The following is a 22164-nucleotide window of genomic DNA, read 5'->3' as shown; positions in this document are numbered from 1 at the left end:
ATGGTCATCGTTTTTTAGGGGCCACCTAAACACATCCTTTTCTTTCTTGCTGAAGCCTCTCATGCTAGTTTGCCCTAATCTAAGACTTTTATCTACGTACTTTCTGTCCATGCAATTTTTCAACACACACATAAAGGACTTCTCTCAGTGCCCAAACAACAAGAGCTCATCTCCATTTTGAATTAAAAGCAACTGGAATGTAGCTAGCCCATGTTACAATCCAACATCTTTGTATTCCACATTTATATTTCCCTGTACTAATGGCAAATCTCTCTGCTGCTGTTAACAGAACTTTATCATTGTTGTTGTTATTATTGCCAGGTGCTGTCAAACCAGTTCTAACTCATAGCAACCCTGTGCACAACTGCCTGAGCCTATGCCATCCTCACATTCCTTGCTGTGTTTGAGCCCATTGTTGCAGCCACTGTGTCAATCTATTTTGTTGAAGGTCTTCCTCCTTTTTGCTGACCCTCTAACTTTACCAAGCATGATATCCTTCTCCAGGGACTGTCTCTCCTGATAGATAACACGTTCAAGTAAAGTGAGACAAAGTCTGGCCATCTGTGTTTCCAGCGAGCATTCTAGCTATACTTCTTCCAAGACAGATTTCTTCATTCTTCTGGCAGTCCATAGTATATTCAATATTTTTCACCAACAACGTAATTCAAATTACATCAATTCTTCTTCAGTCTTCAGCTTTCACATGCACATGACCCAAGTGAAAGTACTATGGCTTGGGTCATGCACACCTTAGTCCTCAAAGTGACATCTTTGTTTTTTTACACTTTATAGTAGTCTTTTGCAGCAGATTTGTCCAATCCAATCTGTCATTTGATTTCTTGACTGCTGCTTCCATGGGCATTGATTGTGGAAATTGTGTGAAATGGCCATTTGACCTCCATTCACTGTTTCCATCCTGAACAGAACTACCAGTCTTTAGCGTTAACTTGCTTGAGGAAATCACCACAGCTCTTGCTTTTCTTTTCTGATACACTCTACAAAATATATCCATTTTCTCTGTCATCTAAGGGTCACATCAAATTCTTTATTGCTGTGGATTTGAATTACCGCAAATATATCTCCTGAGTTCTTCCCTGTTGAACTAATAAGTAGGATTTCACCACACAGTCCCTCACCAGGCAACTGCTCTCATCCTTATGAGGTTAATCCACAACACATATTTTTCAAAAAAACAAACAAACAAAAAAACCTCTTTCAAAATCCTCCCCACTGCTTTCCTCGCCATTCCCAAGTTGTCTGATTTCCTTTATCTTCTTTCTTCCTTCTATTCTCTAATGAAAGATAAACCGGCATTTTTTTTTCCTTTTATCTCTTCCCAAACTTCATTTCTCTCCTCTATCCTTTTCTCTATTTTTCCTTCTATCTTGCTTCCCCAACCCCAATTCATCAGCCTTTTTCTTATATCTTCTCTTCCCCCCAGCCCCACAAAGTCCTCACATTTGCTATATCAACAGTTCCCTTGCCTGCTAAAGCCAGAAAGGGAAAAGTCAGGTTTGGCCCCCCTGATCTTTAGCAACTCTGCTTTTGAGATGGCTTTTCTCTCCTCACCAGCTAGTGAGTTATTACTGTTGTTGTTGTTATGTGCCACTTTAAAGATAGGGGAAGGACTTGTAGATTACCTTCAGTGAGCTGGTTAGTAGAGAACTCTGGTCTGCTAAGCGGTCAGCCTCTCCCCTTTTCTGCACTCCCCCAGATGAAATGGAGGAAACCTTGCTGGGGCAATGATAGCTCAGACTTTTGTGCTATTGCCACCGTTTCTGGGTGTCCTCTTGATTACCATCATCCCAGAACTAAGAAGAGAAAAGAGTACTTCAGATACAACAGTACCCTGGCTTCTGAGAGTTCTCTGTCAAGACCATTTTCCCATATCATTCCCTCAAATTCTTGTTGGGATGCCCGGTAAATGTAGCTATGAACAGCAACATACGAAGTCTTCACAGTAATTGAATATACTTAGGGAAAACCTAATGTTGCTCCATCAGTAAGTCTATGTGAAAAAACATTCAAATACATAACTCTGCCACTACGAATGACACTTCTGAGGGTTAAAAGTGCCAACCGATACCTTCCCCAGAGTATCTTGCATTGTTTTTCATGAATGCTCTAAGCTCAATAGCCCATTTTCAGGCATTATACTTCTTTACAGTGTCTCCTTTATAACTGCGTAGGACAAATCTACATTTTCATTTAGAAATATACATTGGCCATATTTCAAAATTACTTAGTACCCATTTTTATATTTCAACAGAGGAAAACTCTGGTCCCCACATAAAAATCATTATTTGGAAGGAACTGTTTTCTCCCAGAGGCTCAAAGTCAGTTGAGGACAAGAAAATAGAATATTAAAAATTGAGTCTGATCCAGAAAATTAAGGACATGCAATTGGCAGAGGGAGCGTGGTAAAGAGAGAAAGCAGTTTGGCAAAGATTTGTTTTTAGGCACCTTCCACACAATACTGTCCATTGTTCTCCTTCCACTTTGCATGTACTTAGGCAATTAGCCATTTAGCTGGATTCCCACTGAGCCCTCTCCTAACTAAATCAGCACCTCAAGCTATGGGGTCATATCCACCATCAACCTCATTTTTGCTCATTTCCACTTACTTAGATAAATCTCCCACAACTCAAGAAACCATCAACTAAAATTTAATACTGTGATGTATTACCATGTCACCCACTAGGGGACAAAATAATATTTCATATTATTTTGAAGGGACTCTTAGAAATCTAAAATTTCAATTGAAGGAAATCAATGAATGATAGAATTTCAGACACTACAACTAAGAACAAAAACTCACTGCCATCGAGTGGACTCCAACTCATAGAAACGCTTTCTTGGGTTTTCTGAGGCAGTATCTCTATGGAAATAGATTGCCCAGTCTTCTTGCCGAGGAGTGGCTGGTGAGTTTGAACTGCCAGCTTTCTGGTTAGGATTCAAATGCCTTAGGCACTACAACACCAGAGCTCTCAAGGACACATTACCCAATAAGCAGGGTAAGCATGTATGCTTTGGACATCAACAACACAGGGATATCAGTTGTCCAAAGCAAAGACCATAGATGCCAAGTAGACAGGATATAAAGAAACTTGAGCACTGCAGTAGAAGAGAATTGTCAGGGCACTAAATGAAATTAATACCAGCTCCAGTGCATGAGAATGTGACAGCTACAAATAATGTCCACATAGAGTCATAAGAGTACCCAGGAGCAAGGTTGTTTAAGCTATCAGGCCCTTACTACTTCAATACTTTTGTTGACATCTGTCTCCTACAGCCCTTTCCCATGTAATTGAAACCCATATTAGCAGGTCTCTTGGGAGTATACTATTTCTTTCTAATAAACAAGAAGTGAGAGTGGGCTGTTGAGAATAACTGTTGTTACATTCACCCAACAGCAACTGGATCCAGCATAAGCAAGGACAGATTATGTTAATAGATAACAGATCTCTAATCCATTTTGAAAGAAGCATCTTGTACATCCACAACTGCTGATCCAGCAACTCCAGCAAGGAGACCAGTTACATGCCATGTTACAGACAGAAGGGTACAGTCTTGTGCATGTCTTGGTAAGCAACCAATAGGAATTCCAGTGCCAGAAGACAGGCAAAAATAAAGCAACTCAAATAAGGAAACAACCGTAATGACTTCTATCAAGTTACTCTTTAACTGTATAGCATTTACGTACAGTTATATCCAAAGTTTTGTAAACAATAATATTTATAACTTTAACTTTAAAATATGTTTGGCATACATGTGGATGCATTCTAGCATACAATTAATAGAATACTAACAAGGGTAATAGTTTAATATAAGACTTACATAACAACTGTCCAAAAATTCTGGAAATATTAATATTTAACCCAAAAAGTTTTAATTTATATATCAAATGAGTTTCATTTTTGTATTGTCTATTACATGGGCACAATGCTTTATATTACTCTATATATGCTAATAAATGAGGTATTAGGCACATTAAATGAGCGAAAATTTAATATTTATTCATACTTCAAAATATGTTTGTTTCGCAACATGTATTTCTAAATCCATTTTCCAGGAAAGCAAAAAAGGGCATTTATCAGAACATTACATTTATATTTTAAGAGAATACTTCCATATCACCATACAAGGAAATTGAGCAATTCTGCAAGGAAGTAAATTAGATGAATATTCGATAATAAAAATTACATAAATGTATTTAATTTTCCATTTCCCTTCAAAGTAACTTTCTTTTAAGAAATTGATTGACATTGTTATAACTCACAAAACAAACTTGTTCAAGAAGTGGTGCTATTGTTATTACATCAATTATGTGTGTATCTCCAAATACGGGAGTTGAATAATTCCACAAAGAATGAAATACACATTTTATAAATTTTGTATGCAATAACAATTATATGATAACAGAACTTTTCACTTCGGACTGATCAGGTATAACCTGACATTCTGTTCTCTCTCTTTGGTGATGTAATAATGTGCCAGCAGCACTATAATCATGGAAGTCAGAACCCAGCTGAGTCCTGTGCAAAATGAACCAAAACATATCCTCATATTGAGCGTATTCTTGTATTTGTATCATGCTTTGTAATCACTCTTGCCCCATCGGGTATCAGTATAGTCCAATGAACTACAAAGACATAGGATGAAAGGAAGAAAAATGAGTGTGCAAGTTTTTAAGTATTATTTCAAGATGGAAAACACTCCTAGAGATCTGCAAAGGGCCTGCCAAAAAACATCGTATGACAAATGAATGAAATTTTTTCCAGCTGCTTGTAAGTACTTTCTTTTGACCATCTCAGACCTAAATAACAAATGTACATATTCCAAATCGATTTACTTTACTTATTAATTTTCAAATATAAATATTTGTGTTATTATCCAAATTCAAATAGAACTTATGTTTTATAAAATTTACTTCTATAAATTTTCTTTAGTTGCTACAGTAAAATTTAAAACCAAATTTTAAAAAGTGACATAATTTTACATGCAAGTAAAATGAAATGGCAACAACTAACCAAACCAAAAAATACTAAACCCAGTTCAGTGGAGTCCATGTCAACTCATAGCAACCCTATAGGTGGCACAAAAACAAAAGGTAAAAAGAAAAGGATTTGTGAATCTCTAAAGACAATTCCAAAATTAAATTCCTTTCTAAATGTAAGGAGTCAGAAGAGACTTCTTCCACTGAATGCTGAAGCTTATTAGGTGCAAATCATTGTATTTGTACTGCTCATGTTACAATTACTAACAATACAAGCATAACAGAATTTGTTCCAAATAATTCTGTATCCATTCCTTGCTAATCACCACTTGCTGTCCACCAATCATCTGTCAGTTTGTCATACTGTGGTGGCTTGTGTGTTGCTGTGAGGCTAGAGGCTATGCCACCATTATTTCAAATATCAGCATGGTTACCCATGGTGGACAGGTTTCAGCAAAGCATCCAGATCAAGGAAGACTGGAAAGAAGGACAGGGCCATCTACTTTTGAAAAAACTGGCTACTGAAAACCTTATGAATATCAGTGAAACACTGTCTGATATATTACTGGAAAACTTTATGAATAGCCATGAAACATTGCTGACGTAGTGACGGAAGATGAGCCCCTCAGATTGGAAAGCACTCAAAATACGACCAGGGAAGAGCTGCCTCCCCAAAGTAGAGTCAACTTTAATGGCATAGATGCATCAAAGCTATCAAGACTTTCATTTGCTGTTAGGGCATGACTCAAAATAAGAAGAAACAGCTGCAAACATCTATTAATAATCAGAACATGGATGTATGAAATATGAATCTAGGAAAACTGAAAGTAGTCAAAAATGAATTGGACCTCATAAAGATCAATATCCTAAGCATTAGTGAGCTGAAATGGACTGATATTGGCCATTTTGAATCAGATAATCATATGGTCTCCTATGCCAGGAATGACAAATTAAAGAGGAATGGAGTTGTATTCATCATCAAAAAGAACGTTTCAAGATCTGTCCTGAAGCACAATGCTGTGAGCAAGAGGATAATATCCATACACTTACAAGGAAGACCAATGAATACTACTGTTATTCAAAACTACACACCAACTACTAAAGCCAAAAATGAAGAAATTGAAGATTTTTACAAACTTCTGCAGTCTGAAATTGACCAAATATGCAATTAAGATGTATTGATAATTATTGGTGATTGACATGCAAAAGTTGGAAACAAAGAAGAATCATCAGTAGCTGGAAAAGATGGCCTTGGTGATAGAAATGGCACTGGAGATCACATGATAGAATTTTGGAAGACCAACTATTTATTCATTGCAAATACCTTTTTTCAACAATATAAACAGCAGCTATACACATGGACCTCACCAGATGGAATACAGAGAAATCAGATCACCTACATCTGTAGAAAGAGGTGATGGAGAACCTCAATACCATCTGTTCAACTTGAAGCTAAAAAAAACTAAAATAAATCCAGAAGAGCCAAAATACAACCCACTTGAATGTAGAGGTAATCTGAAGAATAGATTTGACACATTGAACACCAATGACTGAAGGCTAGGTGAGTTGTGGAATGGCATCAAGAACATGAAGAAACCAGTTATTAAAAAGACAGGAAAGGAAGAAAAGGCCTAAACAGATGTCAGAAGAGACTCTGAACTTACTCTTGAATGGCGAATAGCAAATGTGAATGGAAGAAATCCTAAAACAAAAGAGCTGAACAGAAGATTTCAAAGGGCAGCTCAAGATGACAAAGTAAAGAATTATAATGAAATGTGTAGAGACTTGGGGTAAGAAAAACAAAGGGAAGAACATGCTCAGCATTTCTCAAGCTAGAAGAACTGAACCAAAAAATTCAAGCCTTGAGTTGCAATACTGAAGGATTATATGGGCAAAATATTAAATGATACAGGAAGTGTCAACAGAAGATGGAAGAAATGTACAGAGTCACTGCACCAAAAAGAATTGGTTGATTTTTAGCCATTTCAGAATGGAGCATATGATCAAGAACTAATGATATTGAAGGAAGAAATCTAAGCTGCACTGAAGGAATTGGCAAAAAACAAGGCTCCAGGAATTGATGGAATACCCACTGAGATGTTTCAATAAATGGATGCAGCACTAGAGGCACTCAATTGTGTATGCCAAGAAATTTGGAAGACAGCTATCTGGCCAACTAACTGGAAGAGATCTATATCTGTGCCCATCCCAAAGAAAGTTGATCCAACAGAATGCGGAAATTATTGAACAACACCTTTAATGTCACATGCAAGTAAAATCTTTCTGAAGATAATTCAAAAACAGTTGCAGCAGTATATTGACAGGGAACTTCCAGAAATTCAAGCTGGATTCAGAAGAGGATGTGAAACCAGGGTTATCATTGATGATGTCAGATGGATCTTAGATGAAAGCAAAGAATACCAGAAAGATGTCTACCTGTGTTTTATTGGCTATGCAAAGATATTCAACTGTGTGGATCATGACAAATTACAGATAACACTGTAAAGAATAGGAGTTCCAGAACACTTAGTTGTTCTCATGAGGAACCTATACACAGACCAGGAGGCTGTCATTCAAAGAGAAAAAGGGATAATGCATGGTTTAAACTCAGGGTTGTATCCTTTTACCGTACTTGTTCAATCTGTATGCTGAGCAAATAATCTGAGAAGTTGGACTATGTGAAGAATGCAGCATCAGGATTGGAGAAAAACTCATTAACCACTTGCAATATGCAGATGATACAACCTTGCTTGCTAAAAGTGAGGATGGCTTGAAGCACTTAGTGATGAAGATCAAAGACTACAGTCTTCAGTATGGATTATACCTTAACGTAAAGAACATGAAAATCCTCACAACTGAACCAATAAGCAACATCATGATAAATGGAGAAAAGATTGAAGTTGTCAAAGATTTCATTTTACTCGGATCCACAGTCAACATCCATGGAAGCAGCAATCAGGAAATCAGACATCATATCGCACAGGGAAAATATGCTGCAAGAGATTTCTTTAAAGTGTTAAGAAGTAAAGATGTCATTTTGGAGACTAAGGTGTACTTGAACCAAGCCATGGTATTTGCAATTGCCTCATATGCATGTGAAAGCTGGACAATGAATAAGAAAGATCAAAGAAGAGTCGATGCTTCTGAGTTGGTGAAGAATACTGAGTGTTGGCGAAGAATACTGAAAATACCATGGACTGCCAGAAGACCAAACAAATCTGTCCTGGAAGAAGGGCAGCTGGAATGCTTCGTGGATATAAGATTGGACAGACTTTGTTTCACCCACTCTGGTCGTGTTGTCAGAAGGGATCATTCCCTACAGAAGGATATCATACTTGGTAAAGTAGAAGGTCAGCAAAGAAGGGGCAGACCCTCAACAAGATGGATTGCCCCTCTGGCTGCAATGATGAGCTCAAGCATAACAAAGATTGTGAGAATGGCTCAGGACCAGGCAGTGTTTCGTTCTGTTGTACATAGAGTCACAGTGAGTCAGAGCCAACTTGATGGTACCTAATAACAACAAATTCCTTGCTGGAGTAAAAAATAATAACAATAATAATAGTATAGAAGTGAAACTATTTTAGAATCTGACATTATCATATCTGCAGACCCTTTAAATAACAGACATACAGATTTTGGTTTGTGGAATAAGTTTTCTTCTAATGATGTAAATTATTACATTGAAAGAGGGCCAAATGATTGTCAACATCACAATGGACTATTTGAAAATTTGTGTAGAAAATTTCTGAATTGTACATACATACACACACACACACACACATATTCTATAACCAGAATATATTTCTGTAGTGCTGATCTAATGCTGAAAATTATAAGTAGTAGTGGCTACTGTCTTCTCCCCATCATTCAGCTCTCTATGTTATTTTGTTAATGAACTATTCAGCCCTTATTCATTTAATTATAGATTTGCTGTGGGTGAATTTATCCATAGTTGCAATTGGCACAACTCGAATATGATTGATAAACATGAAAACAATTCATTTCACAGAGATTGTATATTGTCATGTTTAAACCAGAGACATAGTTTTGGCTTAACTTGTGAACTAGAAACACAAATCAATGAAGAACATCAGTACTGGAAAGTCATTTTACAATGCATTGCTACTGTCATTGTAACAATTGCTGAACGTGACCTTATCTTTTCAAGGAACAAATGAAGTGCATAGGCTCCACAAAATGAAAAATTTTTATGTTTACCTGAACTTTTTGCTCAGTTTGATTCATTTTTTAAGCAGGTCATATCTCAATACATGGTAACACAGGAAAATGCAGCCCATTTTACATGTCTAACCCAATGTGTAAAGATTAATAAATGTAATAAGTGATAAAGTTAGATCAACCATTTTTTTTTTTGATCATCTATTTTAAGTGAAATAAGTATAGCTCAATATTTCAGTTAGTCTGTAGATTCCACTTCTGATTTTTCTCAAAGGGATCAGCTAAATATTGTTTAGGATACATATCTCCAACTAATGGAAAACTTGTTGAGTGATTTATCACATCTCTAGCTTAAAAAGTCCTATTAGTGAAGAAATTGAAAGCCAAGTACTTCACTATTTATACAAAGTTTACAAAATTGCTTTTTTGAAGTGTAGAAGCCATCCTGTAACAATGCCGCCAATGTGTCAAAGCATCATAAGGCTCGCAAAGAGATTTGGAAGACAGCTACCTGGCCAAGTGACTGAAAGAGATGCATATTTTGTACCCACCAAAGAAAGGTGATCCCACAGAATGTGGAAATTATAGAACCATATCATTAATATCACACACAAGTAAAATCTGCTGAAGATAATTCAAAAGTGGTGGCAGCAGTATATTGACAGAGAACTTGCAGAAAGGCAAGGTGAATTCAGAAGAGGACATGGAACGAGAGATATTATTGCTTATGTCAGATGGATCTTGGCTGAAAGCAAAGAATACCAGAAAGATGTTTACTTGTGCTTTATTGACTATGCAAAAGCATTCAATTGTGTGGATCATAACGAATTGTGGATAACATTGAGAAGAATGAGAATTCCAGAACACTTGGTTGTGCTCATGAGGAACCTGTACATAGACCAGGAGGCTGCTGTCATTCGAACAGAACAAGGAGATACCACGTGGTTTAACATCAGGAAGGGAGTGTGTCAGGGTTATATCCTTTCACCCATACTTATTCAATTTGTATGCTGAACAAATAATCCAAGAAACTGGACTATATGAAAAATACAACCTCAGGATTGGAGGAAGATTTGTTAATCTGCAATATGCAGACAACACAACTTTGCTTGCTGAAAGTGAGGATGACTTGAAGGACTTACTGATGAAGATTAAAGACTTCAGTCTGCAGTATGGATTACATCTCAACATAAAGAAAATGAAAATCCTCACAACTGGACCAGCATCACAATAAATGGAAAAAAGATTGAAGTTGTCAAAGACTTCATATTACTTGGTTCCACAATCAACACTAATGAAAGCATCAGTCAAGACATCAGATGATGTATTGCACTGGGCAAATCTGCTGCAAAAGACCTCTTTCAAGTGCTGAAGAGTAAAGATGTCTCCTTGAAGAGGAAGGAACACCTAACCCAAGTGATGGTATTTTCAATTGCCTAACAGGCATGTGAGAGCTAAACAATGAACAAGGAAGACCGAAGAAGAGTTGATGCTTTTGAGTTGTGGTGTTGGTGAAGAACACTGAAAGTACTATGGACTGTCAAAAGAACTAACCAATCTGTCCTGGAAGAAGTGCAACTGGAATGTTCCTTGGAAGCATGAACAGCCAGACTTCTTACCTACTTTGGTCATGTTGTCAGAAGGGACCATTCCCTGGAGAAGGATATCATGCTTGGTAAAGTGGAGGGTCAGAGAAAAAGGGGAAGGCCTTCAATGATATGGATTGACATGGTGGCTGCAATGATGGGCTCAGGTAAAGCAAAGATCGTGAGGCTGGTACAGGACTGGACAGTGTTTCGTTCTGTTGTACACAGGGTCACTATGAGTCAGAGCTGACTCTAAGGCACCTAACAACAACAACAATGGAGAATTTTAGAATGTAATGAACATGCCATTTTCATACCATGTGCAGCTCATTCATTTTTTTTTTTTTCTTTAATTTGTGATTTGGGTGCAAATTTAAAAAGCAGATTCATTTTACTCTCAACAATTCATGGACATTTGATATCACTGCTCCAATTACAATCCCCAACTATAAAAAGTTCTCCTCCCCTTTCCTCCCTTTGGCTACCTCTTCCCTGTGCCCTTCTTATCTATGCATTCCTGTCTGTCCAGCTTTCCTTCTATGTGAATGCTACCCCTTTGATGTCTCATGGCTGATTGATCTAAGGGGTGCATCTCCCTGGGGAGATTATAGGTCTTTCTACTTTTGGGCTGAGAGCCAATCCATAGAAGTGAGCCCATTTCCAGCCCCAAAGGATAACCCAGGGCTATAGTCTCAGGGGTTCTACCAGTCTCTATCTCACCAGTAAGTCTGGTCATTGTTGTGTTTTTTAATTTTGTTGTACATTTTTCCTCCCACTCTGTCCAGGATCTCCAATTTGTATCCCTTTCAAAGTGGTTGGCATTGGTATCCAGGCACCAACTAGTTCTTTTCTGGTCTCACGGTCAGGAAGGCTGAGGTCCTCATGGTCTATTATATCTTTAGACTAATTGTTTCCAAATGACTTTGATTTTCTTCACTGTTCTTTGCTTCAAATAAGAAGAGACCAATAGCTGCATCTTAGATGGCTGCTCAAAAGCTCTTAAGACCCCAGTTGCTACTCACCAAAATAAGATGTAGGATAAGATTTTTATGTACTATGTTGTGCCAATTGAATATGATGTCCCCCAACACTATGGTTCCGAGTGCGCAGGCCTGATGATTCTCTCACTCAAGATGTTGGTTATCTCTGAGACAGCCTTGTCCTCTGTTACTTCTGTAATGTCTGTGGATAATTTTGTAGCACAAGTACATGTATAAGACTGTCTTCAGCCAAATCTATCCTTGGTCTTGGGTATATTTCTATTTGCTTACCCTCACCTGATCTTCATACTTTCTATGAATTTACCCATAGCCTAGTGTTTGGTGCCACTGGTAATGCATATCATGCATGTAATAGTATTTGCCTCTGTTGTCTGTATCTTTTGTGCACATTTCTGTGTCCTCCCTTTCCCCATTGTCACTGTGCTTTCCATACTGCCCTTCCCCTCATCCAAATCAACATAAGACCCCCAACTATTCTGAAATTTTCCTTCCCCTTCCCTCCCATCCCTGGTAACCAACAAAGTGAATTTCCTTCCCTGAGTAAATCTTTCCTTGAATTTTACAATAATGGGCTAATACAATATTTGTCCTTCTGCAGAAAGCTGGCGGTTCAAACCCACCAGACACTCCCAGGAAGGAAGGTTGGACAATCTACTTTTGTAGTGATACCACCTCAGAAACCCAAGGAGGGGTCACTGTGAGTCAGATCCAACTCCACAGCAGTGGTTGTGTTTTTATTTGCAATTGATTGATTTATTTCACTCAGCATTGTTGTTGTTGTTGTTGTTATGTGCCGTCGAGTCGGCCCCGACTCATAGCGACCCCTCCTTGGGTTTCCGAGGCAGTATCACTACGGAAGTAGGATTGCCCAACCTTCCTTCCGAGGAGTGGCTGGTGGGTTTGAACCGCCAGCCTTCTGGATAGCAGTCAAGTGCTTTTAGCCACTATGCTACCAGAGCTCAGCATAGTGTCCTCCAAATTCATCCACATTATGAGGTGATTCGTGGATTCTTCATTATTCTTTAATGTTGCATAGTATTCTATTTGTGGATGTACTATAGTTTGGTTATCCATTCATCTGTTGATGGACTTTTAGGTTATTTCCATCTCTTTGCTATAGTGCATTTTGCTGCAATGAACATAACTGTACATATTTCTATTCATATGCTGCTCTAATCTCTTTGAGATATAGTCCTAAAAATGTAATTGCTGGATCAAATGGTATTTCTGTTTTCAGTTTTTGAGGAAATGCCATACCATTTTCCACAGTGGCTGTACCATTTTACAGTCCCACCAGCAATGTATGAGAGTTCCAATCTCTTTGCACCCTCGCTAGCATTTTTTATTTTCTGTGTTTTTGAACTTTGCCATTATTGCTGGGGTGAGTGGATATCTCATTATTGTTTTGATTTCATTCACTTAATTTTGTAGAATGTAGCACAGTAAATTGTTGTCTGGAAGCAATTGATTTTTTTTCCTACCATTCAGTTACTCTATAGATTTTTTGTTGCCTCTTCTCACCAATGAACTGTTCTTAAAACATGTTTAGGCAATGATCAAGTATTAAAATGCTTCTAATACACATTGGGAGGGAGCTCTGGTAGCGTAGTGCCTAAGACATTTGACTGCTAACCAGAAGGCTGGCAGTTCAAACCCACCAGTCACTCCTGGGAAGGATAGTTTGGCAATCTACTTCCATAGCGATACTGCTTGGGAAACCCAAGGAGGGGTTTCTATGAGTCAGGTATGACTCAACAACAGTGTTTGATTTTTCATTTTAATACACATTGGGAAACACATGCTATAGCAATGAATGCAATCCTGAAATGGTACACTCAGATTCTGGATGCCTTAGAAAATATTGCTGAAAACCAGCCACAAAAAAAGGAAATACCAAAAGAGAAACTGAAAACAATGCCAACAAATGCAAACACCGAGTATGTGCTAATGTTGGTTACCTGGAATAATATTTACACTATTTGTAATAAATGATTCAAACTCTCCAACATTCAGAAATAAGTTTAAAGACATGCACAGATCTTTACCAGTCATTAACAAGATATTTACATAATTTAAGAGAAGACTTTGAAAACCTAACAAAACAAATATTGCCAAATACTGATTATCAGGCAGTTCAGCATCACAGAAGCATTAGAAACAAGTAAATGATGAAAGTGCTCCAGAAGTATTGAGTGATAGAGCTCAAATTCACGTAACCAAATACTACCATCCTCGACACAGTTAAATTTGCATGAAAAGAAGGGCAAATGTGTGTGAAGCTCTTTCAAATAGATTTTCCTTCTTAAACAATGTGGCTATACCTGATGGAGAATGCATGAAGGCATCCCAGAAATTATTGCAGTCTTAATCCAATGACTTACATATAAACTTTTAAGGAGAGGTGCAACAGTTTCATTTTTACCTGAGAGGTAAGGTTACAGATTCAGAAAGTCATTTTACTCATGTAGGCATGTATGATTCCATAATAGAAGATAAAATACAATACATATTTTCCAATGTTGAAATAGCTTTATGCATATTCCTAACTTTAATCATCACAAACTGCACAACAGAAAGCTCATTTTCAACCCTAAACAGACTCAAAAACCCTCAGCTTACGACAATGATTCAACAAAGACTCAACTCATTATTCATATTGCATATGGAAGTAGATATTGTTCAGCAGCTTGTGACAAAATCATTGAAGAATTTGTAAGAGCAAAGAACAGAAAGAAATGTTTTAATTATTACATGTTAGAGATAAAAGACCTACCTAGAAATAAAACTTCATAATTTATTGTACTACTTGTTTTCTGATTATTAAACTTTCTTGTACGATATCTTTTCATTTGTTCATTCATAATTATAGCATTTATTATAAAACAAGCATCAAAATTGAAGTATGGGCCATTTAAAAAAAAATTGGTAAAAGTCAATCTTTTGTTATAGAGATCAATAGAATTTTACATTGATCACTGAAACAACTAAGTCCACTGATTCTTTTTCTTTGCTGTAGAATATGTGGAATATTCTTTTTCTAGAAATGTGGGATATAGTAAAAATCATCATACCTTGCTATCTACTAAAAATTTTATAATCCAATTCCTCTAATTCCTCTAAAATGGCATGCACAACTTTTGCATTCAACTGCTAATATTATAGTTGGATCTAAAAAGAAGTTACATCACAGATAGCTGAGACACACATGTTGCTGTTGTTAGCTGCCCTCGAGTTAGTTCTGCCTCATAGCGACCCTGTGTACAACAGAACAAAACACTGCCATCCCGTGTCATCCTCACAACCCTTTCTAGGCTTGAACCCATCATTGCAGCCACAGTGTCAGTCCATCTTGTTGAGGGTCTTCCCCTTTTTTTGCTGACCCTCTACTTGACCAAACATGATATCCTTCTGCAGGGAATTGTCCTTCTGACAGCACAGCCGAAGTATGAGAGATGAAGTCTGACCATTTGTACTTCTAAGGGGCATTCCAGCACATGTACACACATATATGACCATGGGCATGTGTGTGTTTGTGTGTGTATATGTATAACTCCCATATCCCATTTGAATGTGTGAATAAGCAGGAGAGGAAACCACAGATTATGAGTGTTTAGGGTCCTCAAATGCCTTTATCTGGTCCTGACCACAACACACTACAGCATGAGAAATCTTTTCACAAGGGCATTTCTGGAACTTATTTTCCCTACCCTCCAACCAAAATTCACATGTGTAATTGCAAATTAGGTCCCTAGGTTGCATAAATGGCTTGCATTCCACTCCTAACCAAAAGATTGGTACCGCAAACTCGCCCAGTGGCTCCACGGAAAGAAGGCCCCACAGTCTGCTTCTGTAAACATCGCAGCCAAAAAAACCGTGTGGAGCAGTTCTACTCTCTACCACATGGGGTCACCATCAGTTGTAATGGACTCTGTTTGTTTTTTAATTGTAAATTACCACAAATTTAGCAGTGTAAGCATCGTTTATTAGCTCTCCTAGTTATAAAATCATTTACAATAAGCAGACTGGTAGTTACAGTTCAGTAAAATCATAGCAGTATATGATTTCCCAGCCAGAAGAATCTTTAGGGCTCTGTAATCCAGTCTTGTTTCATAAAGACAAAGAAGGTGAGATCCAGATGATTAAGTAATTGACCACATCTCACCTTCTTCCCATCCTTCTCCTGAGATCTTTCCTGACCTCCGTTTTTCAAATTGTACTATCTTCCTGCCTAACTTTATATTTCTCCACAGCACACACCAAAATCTAGCATACCTTATATTTTGTTTATCTTGATTGTTGATTTTTGCATGACTTGTTGACAAATTTTACTTGTAAGCCCCTATTATGTTCCTAGAACGATGCCTGACACATAAGAGGTGCTCAATAAATGTCTGTTAAATGAATGAATAATGAGCTATTGCCCACATCTGGTGCTGTTCAGATCAATCTATACTGTAATTTACTGTTACTTATTTTTAATACACATTTTGGTTTTCTATTTTATCATCTTAAGCATATCAGAATACCTGTTTTTCTATTTGTCAAGTATCATTTCTAATAGGAAAACAAATGCATTACAATCAAAATAAAAATTAAAGAGATCATAAGAAAAATTTTGAAGTTCTAAATCATAAAGCAGAAATCCATCATTACTTAAATTGCATGAATTTTACACATATAGAAGAGTAATTTGGTTTAAGCTATAAAAAGACTTTGAGCATGTATTCCTGTCCTATAACCCTCTTCTTCATGGGGTTCATGTTTACTCCTTCTACTGACAATTCATGCCTCAGCCTGGGTAACAGCTCTTCTGAAACATTCATATGTGACCGCCATCTCATATACACTAGCTCTTAGAATTGGCCAATTTGGTTGGAAAGGAGAAAGCTAGAAGACTTGTTTTAAAACTGAATTGCATGGCACTTTGGTCTTATAAAGAATGTGCATTTGGGGTGGCGTAGAGAAATGGATGATGATAATTGGAGGTATAAATCTCCAGTTAACATCCCTGTTCCCTTAGTTCTACCACTAAACCCTGGAAAGTTTTAACTGTTTCCTCTTTGCTCCCATACATTTGTGCCAATTCTGTGGTGCAATTAACACATTGTATTGCTATTCTCTGTCTAAATCTGTCTCTTCATTCCATTCTGACCTTCTAATGTCATTTTATTCATCTGTGTGTTCACAGAGTGTAGATTATTGACTGAAATGGTCTATAGTGGAACTCAATAATAATTTTCTAGTAAGGAATGAATGAGTTAATGGATTATATAGCATCCTTGCAAAAAGAGTATTCTAAGACAGAACATTCTATTGCATTCACCTGAACAATTTACTGTGCACTTGTATTCTCAGGCAGCTTCAGTCTTTTTAGTCTGGATATGTTCCACAGCTGTGTTTCACACTGTGACCATCTGGACCATTTGATGTAAATACCAATCTGGCAGATATCTCAGAGGTATCAGAGTAGTTGTGAGAATAAAATGAGTTTGAAAGATACTACTGCCCATAGGATATATTTAAAGCCACTCATTTTCTTATTAAAACTAGAAACATACTATTATCCTTTTCATAAAAGAATATTTTATTATTTTTACAAATGGAGAAAGTGCAAATAGTCAGAATTTTCATTTTGCAAGATTGTTAAACCTCTATTTGTTTAACACCTCTAAAAAGACTTCCAATCTCAGTTTAAAAAAAAAAAAAAAAAAACCTTTATCCATCATCAGAGAATCCATTGCTAATTCAATATATAGAAAAATCTTTCTAAAATTAAAATAAATAGAATATGTCATTCTAAAATGTCACAATATTAAGACAATTCAGTACCTTTTTAAAATTCATTCAAAAGCACAGCATTTACATCAAACTTCTGAACTAAGGCTCATTTTGCAAAGGTCACTAAAATGAGTCCCTTTTTACCCATAAAATGATAGATACTACTATAGAAGCCATCAGATAAGTATTCATTTTAAATTGGGCTTTATATTTATACATTGGAGATGACTTCTGTCCTAATACCTATAGTGCTTTTCAAAAAGGAGAAGAATTTCTGCAGTTGTCTATTAAATCACTAATTTATGTCTACTCTATTCAGTGGCTGCTTTAAAAAAAAAATAGCAAAATTATCAAGCTGCTCAGAACAAAGGTGCCTTCTGATGTCAGCTCCAATTCTAAAAGAGCGGGTTAATTTCTCTGAATCTCACAGTTGGAACTTTCTAACACTAACTGGCAGTTTCTACCTAGTGATCAAGGAAACTGACTAAAACAAATTACACATAAAGCTGAAATTCCTAATAGTAATAAGGCCCCTTCATGAGATATTCACACAAGTAAAAGCATTTATCTGCTGGCTGCAAGTCTACAGGGCCTTGAAATTATCTTATAAAAACTCACCTCCAGAAATGTTTTCATTTCTGGTTTCATGACAGGGCTAACTTGGCAGTGTCCATGGGACTAGACATAAGGAAGAATTCAAAATATATTCATTAGTCAATTCGTTAATTAAACTAGAGACACTTTTGAAAGAGCAATAGTGTTGGTGCTGCTTACTAAGCAAAAAAACAGATGAGGTTTTCATTTAAATACAGTCAACCTACAATTATTTATAAGCCCCTATTACATGTCCAGTAGTTGACATACAAAGGTAGTTTAATGCACAATCCCTGATATTTTAATGTTTTGTTGTTGTTGTTGTTATGTGCCGTCAAGGCAGCCCTGACTCATAGCGACCCCTCCTTGGGTTTCCGAGGCAGTATCACTACGGAAGTAGGATTGCCCAACCTTCCTTCCGAGGAGTGGCTGGTGGGTTTGAACCGCCAGCCGTCTGGTTAGCAGGCAAGTGTCTTAGCCACTATGCTACCAGAGCTCCCATTTTAATGTTTAGGGTGAAGAAAACTCACAGAGATGACATAAATAGGGGGGGAAATAAAGTACCATACTACTGGCTATAAAGCAACTCCCAGCAGAAATCCATGTGGGCTAGAATAGTCAAGGAGGTACTTTAATAAAGAAATGGAAATTGAAGTAGGGATCAATGGTTAGGAATAATTTTACTACATAGAAAGGAATATAGGCATTGTGGGAGGATATCTCAACTAAACAAATATCTAGTGATGGGAAGAAATATAGCTCATTGAGATGTAGTAAGTATTGTGATGAACCACCAATCTTCCCCATCTGAATGTCAATGACTGACAGCTTTTAACTAAGTTCCTCCTCCTCAGCATCACCCTCAGCTGAAGAGACCTTGTCCCAAGGATGCAGCAGAAGCCTACATCCAATGACTGCTGGATCCAGGAGTGTAAAATCTCATTTCTGTTGCCCCATATTAGAACATCACTGAAGAGTTATCCCAGGTCCAGAGCTCTCCATGGAATCAGCTGAGCCCTCTGAAATGACTGCATCACAGCCCAACTTCTCTGTCTGCTCAGTACTTCCTCCCTCACTTCCTCATAGGTGTTGAGCCCAAGAGCACTCCCCAATGAACGTCCTGCATGCAGATCTCTGTATCAGAGTCTGCTTCCTGGGGAACTTGACTTGTGACAATAGGGTATGCTGAGGGGATCAACTTGACTATATTAGAGTGTAGGGAATCTCTGTCTATTCATTCAACAAGCACATAAGAAGTTCTCTTCTGTCAGGCACTATTCTCCTGCTGGGGACACAGAAGTGAACAAAACAAGCTTCTTCCCTCATAGAGCAGACATTCTGGTGAGGGAAACTTAAATCAACACGATAAAATGTCAGGTGATATGTGCTAAGGAAAAAAGAAACAGTAAGAGGATCAGCATTGTATGCGTTTAGGAGTAGATAAGGCTTTTTTTAGATAGAGAGGCTATAGAAAAACTCTTAAGAGGTGACATATGAGCATATTGATAAATAAACTAATGGAACAATCATGGTAACATCTGAGAGAAGAGTATTCAGGAAGAAGAGTAGCAAATGTAAACGCCTGGCAGTGAACGTGTGTTTAACACGTTTTAGGAAAAAAAAAAAAAAGCTACTGCCAACGAGTTGGTTCTGACTTATAGTGACCCCTCCTTGGATTTCCGAGGTGGTATCTCTATGGAAGTAGATTGCCCAGTCTTCCTTCTGAGGAGTGGCTGGTGGGTTTGAACTGCCAGCCTTCTGGTTATCAGTCAAATGCCTTAGACAGTAGGGAATGTTAGGAGATTGAGGGATACTGGTTGTGGTCAAGGTAAGGAAGGATCAGATCATACAAGACCTTTAAGTGTAAGGAATCCAGATTATTCTAAGTGAAATGGAAATATTTGAGGATTTTGAGTGGGAATGTCCCATGATCAGATTTACATTTTGAAAGAATCACTCTGCTTTCCATACTTGTGAGTCTCGATGTCTTTATTTGTAAAATAGGTATCACAGTACCTACTTTAACAAGACTATTGCAAGAAAACTAGTCAGAGCTGTTAAGGAACAGTAATGGTCAGAGACATAGACTTGGGTATTTTCTTTTCATAAATTTTCTAAGAACCGTTTTTGTTCCTCATTATGTTACTCCCACCAAAAAAAAACTTTTTTAAAAAATCAGGCAATGTTGCGTTCTAGAATTTTTGAGTGATAAATAAAAGGTATAATATCACACGTTTGTGTATTGCTACCCAATGTTCATTTTCTCAGTGATATGTTAAAACAGTGAAATAAGAGTTTAATGTGAAACTGTCCCTGTAAAACTGTCAGATCATTCCAATTATTCTATATAGATGACAAGAGATAGAGTAAAACCTTTCCACTCTAGAGTAAGATCTATTTCAGACGCTAGGAACAGACAGAATGCACCTCCAGAGGACGGCAGAGCAGGCAGCTCTGCACATATGTCCTACCTGCAGGTGGCAAGAGAACTTTCACGTGATACGTATTCTGGCTCCTCTTGCTTTGCACAAACCTCAGATTCCCACATCATCTGTAACATAAGAAAAACACATTGCAATCATGTTTGTAAATGCCCCAAGTCAATTAATCAAGGGTCAAATTAGCACATAATGGAAGAAAGTTGCCTCAGTTCTCAAACTCTTTGTTCTATAAAATTACTAATGTTGATTTTTAAAGCATTAGAAAAGTCATATATTATACCTCAGATAGTTAGAACTCAGAAAATTTAGTTAATAAAACAAATGTTCATATAATTTGATGTTTTCTTTGCCTTTTCCTAGACAATGAATTTTTCTGTATCTGCTTGTTGTCATGAGGCATACAAATTCCAGGAAAGAAGTGACTAGCTTCCATATAACTTGCAGAACCAGAAGTGATACAATTTTAAAATATTGAAAAATAAATTCAATTAATAGATATGTAAATACATATTTGATTTGGCATATTGAATATGATAATTTTATGAGCAAATGAAATTTTATGTGTTAAAATTCCTAAATTAATGAATTAAATGTAATTCTATAAAGAGTATAAAAATAAGTACTTTTCCATATTTCTCCTTCTCCTAAAAGATCCAGTTTGATTTTTTCTTGCAAACGTTTACTTTTCCCCACAGCACGCTGTTTTAAAATTACATGTTACTTCATATTTTTCTCATACTTGAGGCACAGTTTTTCAAATCTAGAAGTGCTCTCTTGTGAAATTAAATAGTGTGTAAAAATCTCAAAATATTCCCTAGATATGATGAGATTAAACAATAAAATGATACTGGAAGAAAGATTTGTTGTGACATTTCTTTGTTTAAAGCAACTGAGATGACCCTAAATTAATTGTGGGCCATAAAGAGAGGTGTCATTTAAGATGGAGCAGTCATGTCTGAAATGCCTAATTAGGCTGGGTAGAATAACCTGATTCTGCAGCACAGTGAGCTCCTAAGGGAGGCTTTTGTGACGAATAGACAGAACCCTACAAAACGAACCCTCCTCCTAATGAGCATTTTTAAGCAGCAATTTTATTCATTTACATTTCTCTTGTCTCATAAAGTTCAGATGAATCTATGCATACTGTGTATTAATTTTAGTGATTGTAACTCCCATTTTGACTTTCAGAGACTGTGAAAAGTAATTTATTTGACTTGCTTCTCCTGATGTGCAAATTAATTCCTAGGGGTGAGCAGGCACTCAGGTGAATTTGGCACATTATCAGTAACTGTTATCTACACTAATGGGAGGGAGCTATGATCTGCATAGTTCACAATGGAAGTGTTATCTAAAAATCTCCATTTATTTAGTGTTGAAAATATGTGGAGAGTGATAATCCAGGCAAGGACACTGTCTTCAAGGAGTTTAGGTCTTGTAGGAGAATTAAGACATGTACACATATGACAAAAAAAAAAAAAGACCTCAGTGATATAAGACATGTATATGTGAGATACTATGGGAACCCTAGGAGCTCTGGTAGCATAGTGCCTAAGGCACTTGACTGCTGACCAGAAGGCTGGTGGTTCAAA

General features: G+C 37.1%; 1 protein-coding gene across 1 annotated transcript in view; it reads left to right on the top strand.

Moving 5' to 3' along the window:
• Nucleotides 1–22164, top strand: part of SYT1 (synaptotagmin 1) — a 280496-nt gene that overhangs the window by 132437 nt on the left and 125895 nt on the right. The gene's annotated exons all lie outside the window — the stretch shown is intronic.

The sequence above is a fragment of the Orycteropus afer genome, unplaced genomic scaffold (genome assembly GCF_000298275.1).
Source record: "Orycteropus afer afer isolate SDZICR_OR568_19922 unplaced genomic scaffold, OryAfe1.0 scaffold00190, whole genome shotgun sequence".
In the NCBI taxonomy this organism is placed as follows: Eukaryota; Metazoa; Chordata; class Mammalia; order Tubulidentata; family Orycteropodidae; genus Orycteropus; species Orycteropus afer.
Note: the sequence above shows the minus strand (reverse complement) of the source record. Positions and strands in the feature narration are given on the sequence as shown.